The sequence below is a fragment of the Hyla sarda genome, unplaced genomic scaffold (genome assembly GCF_029499605.1).
Source record: "Hyla sarda isolate aHylSar1 unplaced genomic scaffold, aHylSar1.hap1 scaffold_1251, whole genome shotgun sequence".
NCBI lineage: Eukaryota > Metazoa > Chordata > Amphibia > Anura > Hylidae > Hyla > Hyla sarda.
Genome location: NW_026607872.1, coordinates 44,348 through 56,477, shown reverse-complemented (window position 1 = coordinate 56,477; position 12,130 = coordinate 44,348). Strand labels below are relative to the sequence as shown.

The window sequence follows — 12,130 nt, the reverse complement described above, 5'->3', positions numbered from 1 at the left end:
GCATGGGAGACTGGCTGGCAATCCAAGGTGCTATTGACATTTTGCTCTGTTGCCGCCTTCCTCTCTGATTCCGAAAAGGATTTATTGATGCTTAAATGCACAGTATAAAAAGCATGAAGCTGTCAATGGCCATCGTAAGCTGAAGGCGCCTGCTCTCGACAGATCGCAGACTGCTACCCAGCTTAGGGCCCGGAAAGTACTGGCATGGGAGACTGGCTGGGAATCCCAGGTGCCGTTGACATTTTGCTCTATTGCCGCCTTCCGTTCCGATTCCGAAAAACGATTTATTGATGCTTAAATGCACAGTATAAAGGGCGAGAAGCTGTCAACGGCCATCCAAAGCTGAACGCGCCTGCTCTCGTCAGATCGCAGACTGATACCCAGCTTAGGGCCCGGTAAGTTCCAGCATGGGAGACTGGCTGGGAATCCCGGGTGCAGTTGACATTTTGCTCTGTTTCTTTTCCGATTCCGAAAATTATTTATTGATGCTTAAATCCACAGTATACAAAGTGCGAAGCTGTCAACGGCCATCCTAAGCTGAACGCGCCTGCTCTCGTCAGATCGCAGACTGCTACCCAGCTTAGGGCCTGGTAAGTACCAGCATGGGAGAATGGCTGGGAATCCCGGGTGCAGTTGACATTTTAATCTGTTGCCGCCTTCCGCTCCGATTCGGAAAAGGATTTATTGATGCTTAAATGCACAGTATAAAGGGCGTGAAGCTGTCAACGGCCATCCTAAGCTGAACGCGCCTGCTCTCGTCAGATCGCAGACTGCTACCCAGCTTAGGGCCCGGTAAGTACCAGCATGGGAGACTGGCTGGGAATCCCAGGTGTTGTTGACATTTTGCTCTAAAGCCGCCTTCCGCTTCGATTCCGAAAAGGATTTATTGATGCTTAAATCCACAGTATACAGGGTGTGAAGATGTCTACAGCCATCCTAAGCTGAATGCGCCTGTTCTCGTCAGATCGCAGACTGCTTCCCAGCTTCGGGCCTGGTAAGTACCAACATGGGAGACTGGCTGGGAATCCCGGGTGAAGTTGACATTTTGCTCTGTTTCTTCTCCGATTCCGAAAATTATTTATTGATGCTTAAATCCACAGTATACAAAGTGTGAAGCTGTCAACGGCCATCTTAAGCAGAACGCGCCTGCGCTCGTCAGATCGCAGAATGCTACTCAGCTTAGGGCCTGGTAAGTACCAGCATGGGAGACTGGCTGGGAATCCCGGTTGCCGTTGACGTTTTGCTCTGTTTCTGCTCCGATTCCGAAAATTATTTATTGATGCTTAAATCCACAGTATACAAAGTGTGAAGCTGTCAACGGCCATCCTAAGCTGAACGCGCCTGCTCTCGTCAGATCGCAGACTGCTACCCAGCTTAGGGCCCGGTAAGTACCAGCATGGGAGACTGGCTGGGAATCCCAGGTGTTGTTGACATTTTGCTCTGTAGCCGCCTTCCGCTCCGATTCCGAAAAGGCTTTATTGATGCTTAAATCCACAGTATACAGGGTGTGAAGCAGTCTACGGCTATCCTAAGCTGAATGTGCCTGTTCTTGTCAGATCGCAGACTGCTGCCCGGCAAGTGCGGGCATGGGAGACTGGCTGGCAATCCAAGGTGCTATTGACATTTTGCTCTGTTGCCGCCTTCCTCACCGATTCCGAAAAGGATTTATTGATGCTTAAATGCACAGTATAAAAAGGATGAAGCTGTCAATGGCCATCCTGAGCTGAACGCGCCTGCTCTCGTCAGATCACAGACTGCTACCCAGCTTAGGTCCCGGTAAGTACTGGCATGGGAGACTGGCTGGGAATCCCGGGTGCCGTTGACATTTCGCTCTATTGCTGCCTTCCGCTCCGATTCCGAAAAGAATTTATTGATGCTTAAATCCACAGTATACAAGGTGTGAAGCTGTCGACGGCCATCCTAAGCTTAACGCGCCTGCTCTTGTCAGATCACAGACTGGTACAGATCTTAGGGCCCGGTAAGTATCGGCATGGGACACTGGCTGGGAATCCCGGCTGCCGTTGACATTTTGCTCTGTTGCCGCCTTCCGTTTCCGTTTCCGATTCCGAAAAGGATTTATTGATGCTTAAATGCACAGTATACAAAGTGTGAAGCTGTCAACGGCCATCCTAAGCTGAACGCGCCTGCTCTCGTCAGATTGCAAACTGATACCCAGCTTAGGGCCTGGTAAGTACCAGCATGGGAGACTGGCTGGGAATCCCGGGTGCAGTTGACATTTTAATCTGTTGCCGCCTTCCGCTCCGATTCGGAAAAGGATTTATTGATGCTTAAATCCACAGTATACAGGGCGTGAAGCTGTCAACGGCCATCCTAAGCTGAACGCGCCTGCTCTCGTCAGATCGCAGACTGCTACCCAGCTTAGGGCCCGGTAAGTACCAGCATGGGAGACTGGCTGGGAATCCCAGGTGTTGTTGACATTTTGCTCTGTAGCCTCCTTCCGCTTCGATTCCGAAAAGGATTTATTGATGCTTAAATCCACAGTATACAGGGTGTGAAGCCGTCTACGGCTATCCTAAGCTGAATGTGCCTGTTCTTGTCAGATCGCAGACTGCTGCCCGGCAAGTACGGGCATGGGAGACTGGCTGGCAATCCAAGGTGCTATTGACATTTTGCTCTGTTGCCGCCTTCCTCTCTGATTCCGAAAAGGATTTATTGATGCTTAAATGCACAGTATAAAAAGCATGAAGCTGTCAATGGCCATCCTAAGCTGAACGCGCCTGCAATCGTCAGATCGCAGTCTGCTACCCAGCTTAGGGCCTGGTAAGTACTGGCATGGGAGACTGGCTGAGAATCCCGGTTGCCGTTGACATTTCGCTCTATTGCTCCGATTCCGAAAAGAATTTATTGATGCTTAAATCCACAGTATACAAGGTGTGAAGCTGTCAACAGCCATCCTAAGCTTAACGCGCCTGCTCTCGTCAGATCGCAGACTGGTACAGATCTTAGGGCCTGGTAAGTACCGGGATGGGACACTGGCTGGGAATCCTGGCTGCTGTTGACATTTTGCTCTGTTGCCGCCTTCCGTTCCGATTCCGAAAAGGATTTATTGATGCTTAAATGCACAGTATACAAAGTGTGAAGCTGTCAACCGCCATCCTAAGCTGAACGCGCCTGGTCTCGTCAGATCGCAGATTGCTACCCAGCTTAGGGCCCGGTAAGTACCAGCATGGGAGACTGGCTGGGAATCCCAGGTGTTGTTGACATTTTGCTCTGTAGCCGCCTTCCGCTTCGATTCCGAAAAGGATTTATTGATGCTTAAATCCACAGTATACAGGGTGTGAAGCCGTCTACGGCTATCCTAAGCTGAATGTGCCTGTTCTTGTCAGATCGCAGACTGCTGCCCGGCAAGTACAGGCATGGGAGACTGGCTGGCAATCCAAGGTGCTATTGACATTTTGCTCTGTTGCCACCTTCCTCTCCGATTCCGAAAAGGATTTATTGATGCTTAAATGCACAGTATAAAAAGCATGAAGCTGTCAATGGCCATCCTAAGCTGAACGCGCCTGCTCTCGTCAGATCGCAGACTGCTACCCAGCTTAGGGCCCGGTAAGTACTGGCATGGGAGTCTAGCTGGGAATCCCAGGTGCCGTGGACATTTTGCTCTATTGCTGCCTTCCGCTCTGATTCCGAAAATAATTTATTGATGCTTAAATCCACAGTATACAAGGTGTGAAGCTGTCGACGGCCATCCTAAGCTTAACGCGCCTGCTCTCGTCAGATCGCAGACTGGTACAGATCTTAGGGCCCGGTAAGTACTGGCATGGGACACTGGCTGGGAATCCCGGCTGCCGTTGACATTTTGCTCTGTTGCCGCCTTCCGTTCCGATTCCGAAAAGGATTTATTGATGCTTAAATGCACAGTATACAAAGTGTGAAGCTGTCAACGGCCATCATAAGCTGAACGCGCCTGCTCTCATCAGATCGCAGACTGCTACCCAGCTTAGGGCCTGGTAAGTACCAGCATGGGAGACTGGCTGGGAATCCCGGGTGCAGTTGACATTTCAATCTGTTGCCGCCTTCCGCTCCGATTCGGAAAAGGATTTAATGATGCTTAAATGCACAGTATAAAGAGCGTGAAGCTGTTAACGGCCATCCTAAGCTGAACGTGCCTGCTCTCGTCAGATCGCAGACTGCTACCCAGCTTAGGGCCCGGTAAGTACCAGCATGGGAGACTGGCTGGGAATCTCAGGTGTTGTTGACATTTTGCTCTGTAGCTCTGTAGACATTTTGCTTCGATTCCGAAAAGGATTTATTGATGCCTAAATCCACAATATACAGGGTGTGAAGCCGTCTACGGCTATCCTAAGCTGAATGCGCCTGTTCTTGTCAGATCGCAGACTGCTGCCCGGCAAGTACGGGCATGGGAGACTGGCTGGCAATCCAAGGTGCTATTGACATTTTGATCTGTTGCCGCCTTCCGCTCCGATTCGGAGAAGTATTTAATGATGCTTAAATGCAGAGTATAAAGAGCGTGAAGCTGTTAACGGCCATCCTAAGCTGAACGCGCCTGCTCTCGTCAGATCGCAGACTGCTACCCAGCTTAGGGCCCGGTAAGTACTGGCACGGGAGACTGGCTGGGAATCCCGGGTGCTGTTGACATTTTGCTCTATTGCTGCCTTCCGCTCCGATTCCGAAAATAATTTATTGATGCTTAAATCCACAATATACAAAGCGTGAAGATGTCAACGGCCATCCTAAGTTGAACGTGCCTGCTCTCGTCAGATCGCAGATTGCTACCAAGCTTAGGGCCCAGTAAGTACCATCATGGGAGACTGGCTGGGAATCCCGGGTGCAGTTGACATTTTGCTCTGTTGCCGCCTTCCGTTCCGATTCCGAAAAGGATTTATTGATGCTTAAATGCACAGTATAAAAAGCATGAAGCTGTCAATGGCCATCCTAAGCTGAACGCGCCTGCTCTCGTCAGTTCGCAGACTGCTACCCAGCTTAGGGCCCGGTAAGTACTGGCATTGGAGACTGGATGAGAATCTCAGGTGTTGTTGACATTTTGCTCTGTAGCTCTGTAGACATTTTGCTCCGATTCCGAAAAGGATTTATTGATGCTTAAATCCACAGTATACAGGGTGTGAAGATGTCTACGGCCATCCTAAGCTGAATACGCTTGTTCTCGTCAGATCGCAGACTGCTACCCAGCTTCGGGCCTGGTAAGTATCAGCGTGGGAGACTGGCTGGGAATCCCGAGTGCAGTTGACATTTTGCTCCGATTTCGAAAATTATTTATTGATGCTTAAATCCACAGTATACAAAGTGTGAAGCTGTCAACAGCCATCCTAAGCTGAACGTGCCTGCTCTCGTCAGATCGCAGACTGGTACAGATCTTAGGGCCCGGTAAGTACCAGCATGGGAGACTGGCTGGGAATCCCGGGTGCAGTTGACATTTTGATCTGTTGCCGCCTTCCGCTCCGATTCCGAAAAGGATTTATTGATGCTTAAATCCACAGTATACAGGGTGTGAAGATGTCTACGACCATCCTAAGCTGAATGCGCCTGTTCTCGTCAGATCGCAGACTCATACCCAGCTTCGGGCCTGGTAAGTACCAGCATGGGAGACTGGCTGGGAATCCCGGGTGCAGTTGACATTTTGCTCTGTTTCTGCTCCAATTCCGAAAATTATTTATTGATGCTTAAATCCACAGTATACAAAGTGTGAAGCTGTCAACGGCCATCCTAATCTGAACGCGCCTGCTCTCGTCAGATCGCAGACTGCTACCCAGCTTAGGGCCCGGTAAGTACCAGCATGGGAGACTGGCTGGGAATCCCGGGTGCAGTTGACATTTTGCTCTGTTGCCGCCTTCCGCTCCGATTCGGAAAATTATTTATTGATGCTTAAATGCACAGTATAAAGGGCGTGAAGCTGTCAACGGCCATCCTAAGCTGAACGCGCCTGCTCTCGTCAGATCGCAGACTGCTACCCATCTTAGGCCCGGTAAGTACCAGCATGGGAGACTGGCTGGGAATCCCAGGTGTTGTTGACATTTTGCTCTGTAGCTGCCTTCCGCTCCGATTCCGAAAAGGATTTATTGATGCTTAAATCCACAGTATACAGGGTGTGAAGCCGTCTACGGCTATCCTAAGCTGAATGTGCCTGTTCTTGTCAGATCGCAGACTGCTGCCCGACAAATACGGGCATGGGAGACTGGCTGGCAATCCAAGGTGCTATTGACATTTTGCTCTGTTGCCGCCTTCCTCTCCGATTCCGAAAAGGATTTATTGATGCTTAAATGCACAGTATAAAAAGCATGAAGCTGTCAATGGCCATCCTAAGCTGAATGCGCCTGCACTTGTCCGATCGCAGACTGCTACCCAGCTTAGGGCCCGGTAAGTACTGGCATGGGAGACTGGCTTGGAATCCCGGGTGCTGTTGACATTTTGCTCTATTGTTGCCTTCCGCTCCGATTCCGAAAAGGATTTATTGATGCTTAAATGCACAGTATAAAGGGCGAGAAGCTGTCAACGGCCATCCTAAGCTGAACGTGCCTGCTCTCGTCAGATCGCAGACTGCTACCCAGCTTAGGGCCCGGAAAGTACCAGCATGGGAGACTGGCCGGGAATCCCAGGTGTCGTTGACATTTTGCTCTGTTGCTGCCTTCAGCTCCGATTCCGAAAAGGATTTATTGATGCTTAAATCCACAGTATACAGGGTGTGAAGATGTCTGCGACCATCCTAAGCTGAATGCGCCTGTTCTCGACAGATCGCAGACTCCTACCCAGCTTTGGGGCTGGTAAGTACCAGCATGGGAGACTGGCTGGGAATCCCGGGTGCAGTTGACATTTTGCTCTGTTTCTGCTCCGATTCCGAAAATTATTTATTGATGCTTAAATCCACAGTATACAAAGTGTGAAGCTGTCAACGGCCATCCTAAGCTGAACGCGCCTGCTCTCGTTAGATCGCAGACTGCTACCCAGCTTAGGGCCCGGTAAGTACCAGCATGGGAGACTGACTGGGAATCCCTGGTGCAGTTGACATTTTGCTCTGTTGCCGCCTTCCGCTCCGATTCGGAAAATTATTTATTGATGCTTAAATGCACAGTATAAAGGGCGCGAAGCTGTCAACGGCCATCCTAAGCTGAACTCGCCTGCTCTCGTCAGATCGCAGACTGCTACCCAGCCTAGGCCCGGTAAGTACCAGCATGGGAGACTGGCTGGGAATCCCAGGTGTTGTTGACATTTTGCTCTGTAGCCGCCTTCCGCTCCGATTCCGAAAAGGATTTATTGATGCTTAAATCCACAGTATACAGGGTGTGAAGCCGTCTACGGCTATCCTAAGCTGAATGTGCCTGTTCTTGTCAGATCGCAGACTGCTGCCCGGCAAGTACGGGCATGGGAGACTGGCTGGCTGGCAATCCAAGGTGCTATTGACATTTTGCTCTGTTGCCGCCTTCCTCTCCGATTCCGAAAAGGATTTATTGATGCTTAAATGCACAGTATAAAAAGCATTAAGCTGTCAATGGCCATCCTAAGCTGAACGCGCCTGCACTTGTCCGATCGCAGACTGCTACCCAGCTTAGGGCCCGGTAAGTACTGGCATGGGAGACTGGCTGGGAATCCCGGGTGCTGTTGACATTTTGCTCTATTGCTGCCTTCCGCTCCGATTCCGAAAATAATTTATTGATGCTTAAATCCACAGTATACAAGGTGTGAAGCTGTCGACGGCCATCCTAAGCTTAACGCGCCTGCTCTCGTCAGATCGCAGACTGGTACAGATCTTAGGGCCTGGTAAGTACCGGCATGAGACACTGGCTGGGAATCCCGGCTGCCGTTGACATTTTGCTCTGTTGCCGCCTTCCGTTCCGATTCCGAAAAGGATTTATTGATGCTTAAATGCACAGTATAAAGGACGAGAAGCTGTCAACGGCCATCCTAAGCTGAACGTGCCTGCTCTCGTCAGATCGCAGACTGCTACCCAGCTTAGGGCCCGGTAAGTACCAGCATGGGAGACTGGCTGGGAATCCCAGGTGTCGTTGACATTTTGTTCTGTTGCCGCCTTCCGCTCCGATTCCGAAAAGAATTTATTGATGCTTAAATCCACAGTATACAGGGTGTGAAGATGTCTACGGCCTTCCTAAGCTGAATGCGCCTGTTCTCGTCAGATCGCAGACTGCTACCCAGCTTCGGGCCTGGTAAGTACCAGCATGGGAGACTGGCTGGAATCCCGGCTGCCGTTGACATTTTGCTATGTTTCTGCTCCGATTCCGAAAATTATTTATTGATGCTTAAATCCACAGTATACAGAGTGTGAAGCTGTCAACGGCCATCCTAAGCTGAACGCGCCTGCTCTCGTCAGATCGCAGACTGCTACCCAGCTTAGGGCCCGGTAAGTACCAGCATGGGAGACTGGCTGGGAATCCCAGGTGTTGTTGACATTTTGCTCTGTAGCCGCCTTCCGCTTCGATTCCGAAAAGGATTTATTGATGCTTAAATCAACAGTATACAGGTTGTAAAGATGTCTACGGCCATCCTAAGCTAAACGCGCCTGCTCTCGTCAGATCGCAGACTGCTACCCAGCTTAGGGCCTGGTAAGTACCAGCATGGGAGACTGGCTGGGAATCCCAGGTGTCGTTGACATTTTGTTCTGTTGCCGCCTTCCACTCCGAGTCCGAAAAGGATTTATTGATGCTTAAATCCACAGTATACAGGGTGTGAAGATGTCTACGGCCATCCTAAGCTGAATGCGCCTGTTCTCGTCAGATCGCAGACTGCTACCCATCTTCGGGCCTGGTAAGTACCAGCATGGAAGACTGGCTGGGAATCCCTGCTGCCGTTGACATTTTGCTATGTTTCTGCTCCGATTCCGAAAATTATTTATTGATGCTTAAATCCACAGTATACAAAGTGTGAAGCTGTCAACGGCCATCCTAAGCTGAACGCGCCTGCTCTCGTCAGATCGCAGACTGCTACCTAGCTTAGGGCCCGGTAAGTACCAGCATGGGAGACTGGCTGGGAATCCCAGGTGTTGTTGACATTTTGCTCTGTAGCCGCCTTCCGCTTCGATTCCGAAAAGGATTTATTGATGCTTAAATCCACAGTATACAGGGTGTGAAGCCGTCTACGGCTATCCTAAGCTGAATGTGCCTGTTCTTGTCAGATCGCAGACTGCTGCCCGGCAAGTACGGGCATGGGAGACTGGCTGGCAATCCAAGGAACTATTGACATTTTGCTCTGTTGCCGCCTTCCTCTCCGATTCCGAAAATGCTTAAATGCACAGTATAAAAAGCATGAAGCTGTCAATGGCCATCCTAAGCTGAACGCGCCTGCTCTTGTCAGATCGCAGACTGCTACCCAGCTTAGGGCCCGGTAAGTACTGGCATGGGAGACTGGCTGGGAATCCCAGGTGCCGTTGACATTTTGCTCTATTGCTGCCCTCCGCTCCGATTCCGAAAAGAATTTATTGATGCTTAAATCCACAGTATACAAGGTGTGAAGCTGTCGACGGCCATCCTAAGCTTAACGCGCCTGCTCTCGTCAGATCGCAGACTGGTACAGATCTTAGGGCCCGGTAAGTACCGGCATGGGACACTGGCTGGGAATCCCGGCTGCCGTTGACATTTTGCTCTGTTGCCGCCTTACGCTCCGATTCCGAAAAGGATTTATTGATGCTTAAATCCACAGTATACAGGGTGTGAAGATGTCTACGGCCATCCTAAGCTGAACGCGCCTGCTCTCGTCAGATCGCAGACTGCTACCCAGCTTAGGGCCTGGTAAGTACCAGCATGGGAGACTGGCTGGGAATCCCGGGTGCAGTTGACAATTTAATCTGTTGTTGCCTTCCGCTCCGATTCGGAAAAGGATTTATTGATGCTTAAATGCACAGTATAAAAAGCATGAAGCTGTCAATGGCCATCCTAAGCTGAACGTGCCTGCTCTCGTCAGATTGCAGACTGCTACCCAGCTTAGGGCCCGGTAAGTACCAGCATGGGAGACTGGCTGGGAATCTCAGGTGTTGTTGACATTTTGCTCTGTAGCTCTGTAGACATTTTGCTTCGATTCCGAAAAGGATTTATTGATGCTTAAATCCACAATATACAGGGTGTGAAGCCGTCTACGGCTATCCTAAGCTGAATGCGCCTGTTCTTGTCAGATCGCAGACTGCTGCCCGGCAGATAGCGGCATGGGAGACTGGCTGGCAATCCAAGGTGCCATTGACATTTTGCTCTGTTGCCGCCTTCCTCTCCGATTAATAAAAATATTTATTGATGCTTAAATCCATAGTATACAAAGCGTGAAGATGTCAACGGCCATCCTAAGCTGAATGCGCATTCTTTCGTCAGATCGCAGACTGCTACCCAGCTTAGGGCCCAGTAAGTACCGGCATGGGAGACTGGCTGGGAATCCCGGGTGCAGTTGACATTTTGCTCTGTTGCCGCCTTCCGCTCCGATTCGGAAAAGGATTTATTGATGCTTAAATGCACAGTATAATGGGCGTGAAGCTGTCAACGGCCATCCTAAGCTGAACGCGCCTGCTCTCGTCAGATCGCAGACTGCTACCCAGCTTAGGGCTCGGTAAGTACCAGCATGGGAGACTGGCTGGGAATCCCAGGTGTTGTTGACATTTTGCTCTGTAGCTGCCTTCCGCTCCGATTCCGAAAAGGATTTATTGATGCTTAAATCCACAGTATACAGGGTGTGAAGCCGTCTACGGCTATCCTAAGCTGAATGTGCCTGTTCTTGTCAGATCGCAGACTGCTGCCCGGCAAGTACGGGCATGGGAGACTGGCTGGCAATCCAAGGTGCTATTGACATTTTGCTCTGTTGCCGCCTTCCTCTCCGATTCCGAAAAGGATTTATTGATGCTTAAATGCACAGTATAAAATGCATGAAGTTGTCAATGGCCATCCTAAGCTGAACGCGCCTGCTCTCGTCAGATCGCAGATTGCTACCCAGCTTAGGACCCGGTAAGTACTGGCATGGGAGACTGGCTGGAATCCCGGGTGCCGTTGACATTTTGCTTTATTGATGCTTAAATCCACAGTATACAAGGTGTGAAGCTGTCGACGGCCATCCTAAGCTTAACGCGCCTGCTCTTGTCAGATCGCAGACTGGTACAGATCTTAGGGCCCGGTAAGTACCGGCATGGGACACTGGCTGGGAATCCCGGCTGCCGTTGACATTTTGCTCTGTTGCCGCCTTCCGTTTCCGATTCCGAAAAGGATTTATTGATGCTTAAATGCACAGTATAAAGGGCTAGAAGCTGTCAACGGCCATCCTAAGCTGAACGTGCCTGCTCTCGTCAGATCGCAGACTGCTACCCAGCTAAGGGCCCGGAAAGTACCAGCATGGGAGACTGGCTGGGAATCCCAGGTGTCGTTGACATTTTGCTCTGTTGCCGCCTTCCGCTCCGATTCCGAAAAGGATTTATTGATGCTTAAATCCACAGTATACAGGGTGTGAAGTTGTCTACGACCATCCTAAGCTGAATGCGCCTGTTCTCGTCAGATCGCAGACTCCTACCCAGCTTTGGGCCTGGTAAGTACCAGCATGGGAGACTGGCTGGGAATCCCGGGTGCAGTTGACATTTTGCTCTGTTTCTGCTCCGATTCCGAAAATTATTTATTGATGCTTAAATCCACAGTATACAAAGTGTGAAGCTGTCAACGGCCATCCTAAGCTGAACGCGCCTGCTCTCGTCACATCGCAGACTGCTACCCAGCTTAGGGCCCGGTAAGTACCAGCAGGGGAGACTGGCTGGGAATCCCGGGTGCAGTTGACATTTTGCTCTGTTGCCGCCTTCCGCTCCGATTCGGAAAATTATTTATTGATGCTTAAATGCACAGTATAAAGGGCGTGAAGCTGTCAACGGCCATCCTAAGCTGAACGCGCCTGCTCTCGTCAGATCGCAGACTGCTACCCAGCTTAGGCCCGGTAAGTACCAGCATGGGAGACTGGCTGGGAATCCCAGGTGTTGTTGACATTTTGCTCTGTAGCCGCCTTCCGCTCCGATTCCGAAAAGGATTTATTGATGCTTAAATCCACAGTATACAAGGTGTGAAGCTGTCGACGGCCATCCTAAGCTTAACTCGCCTGCTCTCGTCAGATCGCAGACTGGTACAGATTTTAGGGCCCGGTAAGTACCGGCATGAGACACTGGCTGGGA

General features: G+C 50.5%; 12 pseudogenes; all 12 read left to right on the top strand.

Moving 5' to 3' along the window:
* The first annotated feature begins 721 nt into the window (after positions 1 to 721).
* On the top strand, positions 722 to 841 carry LOC130303966 (5S ribosomal RNA; annotated as a pseudogene).
* Positions 842 to 1,313: 472 nt separating this feature from the next.
* On the top strand, positions 1,314 to 1,433 carry LOC130303965 (5S ribosomal RNA; annotated as a pseudogene).
* An 885-nt stretch (positions 1,434 to 2,318) lies between these two features.
* On the top strand, positions 2,319 to 2,438 carry LOC130303964 (5S ribosomal RNA; annotated as a pseudogene).
* Positions 2,439 to 3,496: 1,058 nt separating this feature from the next.
* LOC130303938 (5S ribosomal RNA) lies at positions 3,497 to 3,616 on the top strand (annotated as a pseudogene).
* Positions 3,617 to 4,500: 884 nt separating this feature from the next.
* Positions 4,501 to 4,620, top strand: LOC130303939 (5S ribosomal RNA; annotated as a pseudogene).
* A 1,868-nt stretch (positions 4,621 to 6,488) lies between these two features.
* LOC130303937 (5S ribosomal RNA) lies at positions 6,489 to 6,608 on the top strand (annotated as a pseudogene).
* Positions 6,609 to 6,885: 277 nt separating this feature from the next.
* Positions 6,886 to 7,005, top strand: LOC130303920 (5S ribosomal RNA; annotated as a pseudogene).
* An 881-nt stretch (positions 7,006 to 7,886) lies between these two features.
* Positions 7,887 to 8,006, top strand: LOC130303882 (5S ribosomal RNA; annotated as a pseudogene).
* A 276-nt stretch (positions 8,007 to 8,282) lies between these two features.
* On the top strand, positions 8,283 to 8,402 carry LOC130303963 (5S ribosomal RNA; annotated as a pseudogene).
* A 479-nt stretch (positions 8,403 to 8,881) lies between these two features.
* LOC130303917 (5S ribosomal RNA) lies at positions 8,882 to 9,001 on the top strand (annotated as a pseudogene).
* A 261-nt stretch (positions 9,002 to 9,262) lies between these two features.
* On the top strand, positions 9,263 to 9,382 carry LOC130303910 (5S ribosomal RNA; annotated as a pseudogene).
* Positions 9,383 to 10,468: 1,086 nt separating this feature from the next.
* LOC130303903 (5S ribosomal RNA) lies at positions 10,469 to 10,588 on the top strand (annotated as a pseudogene).
* Positions 10,589 to 12,130: the final 1,542 nt, after the last annotated feature.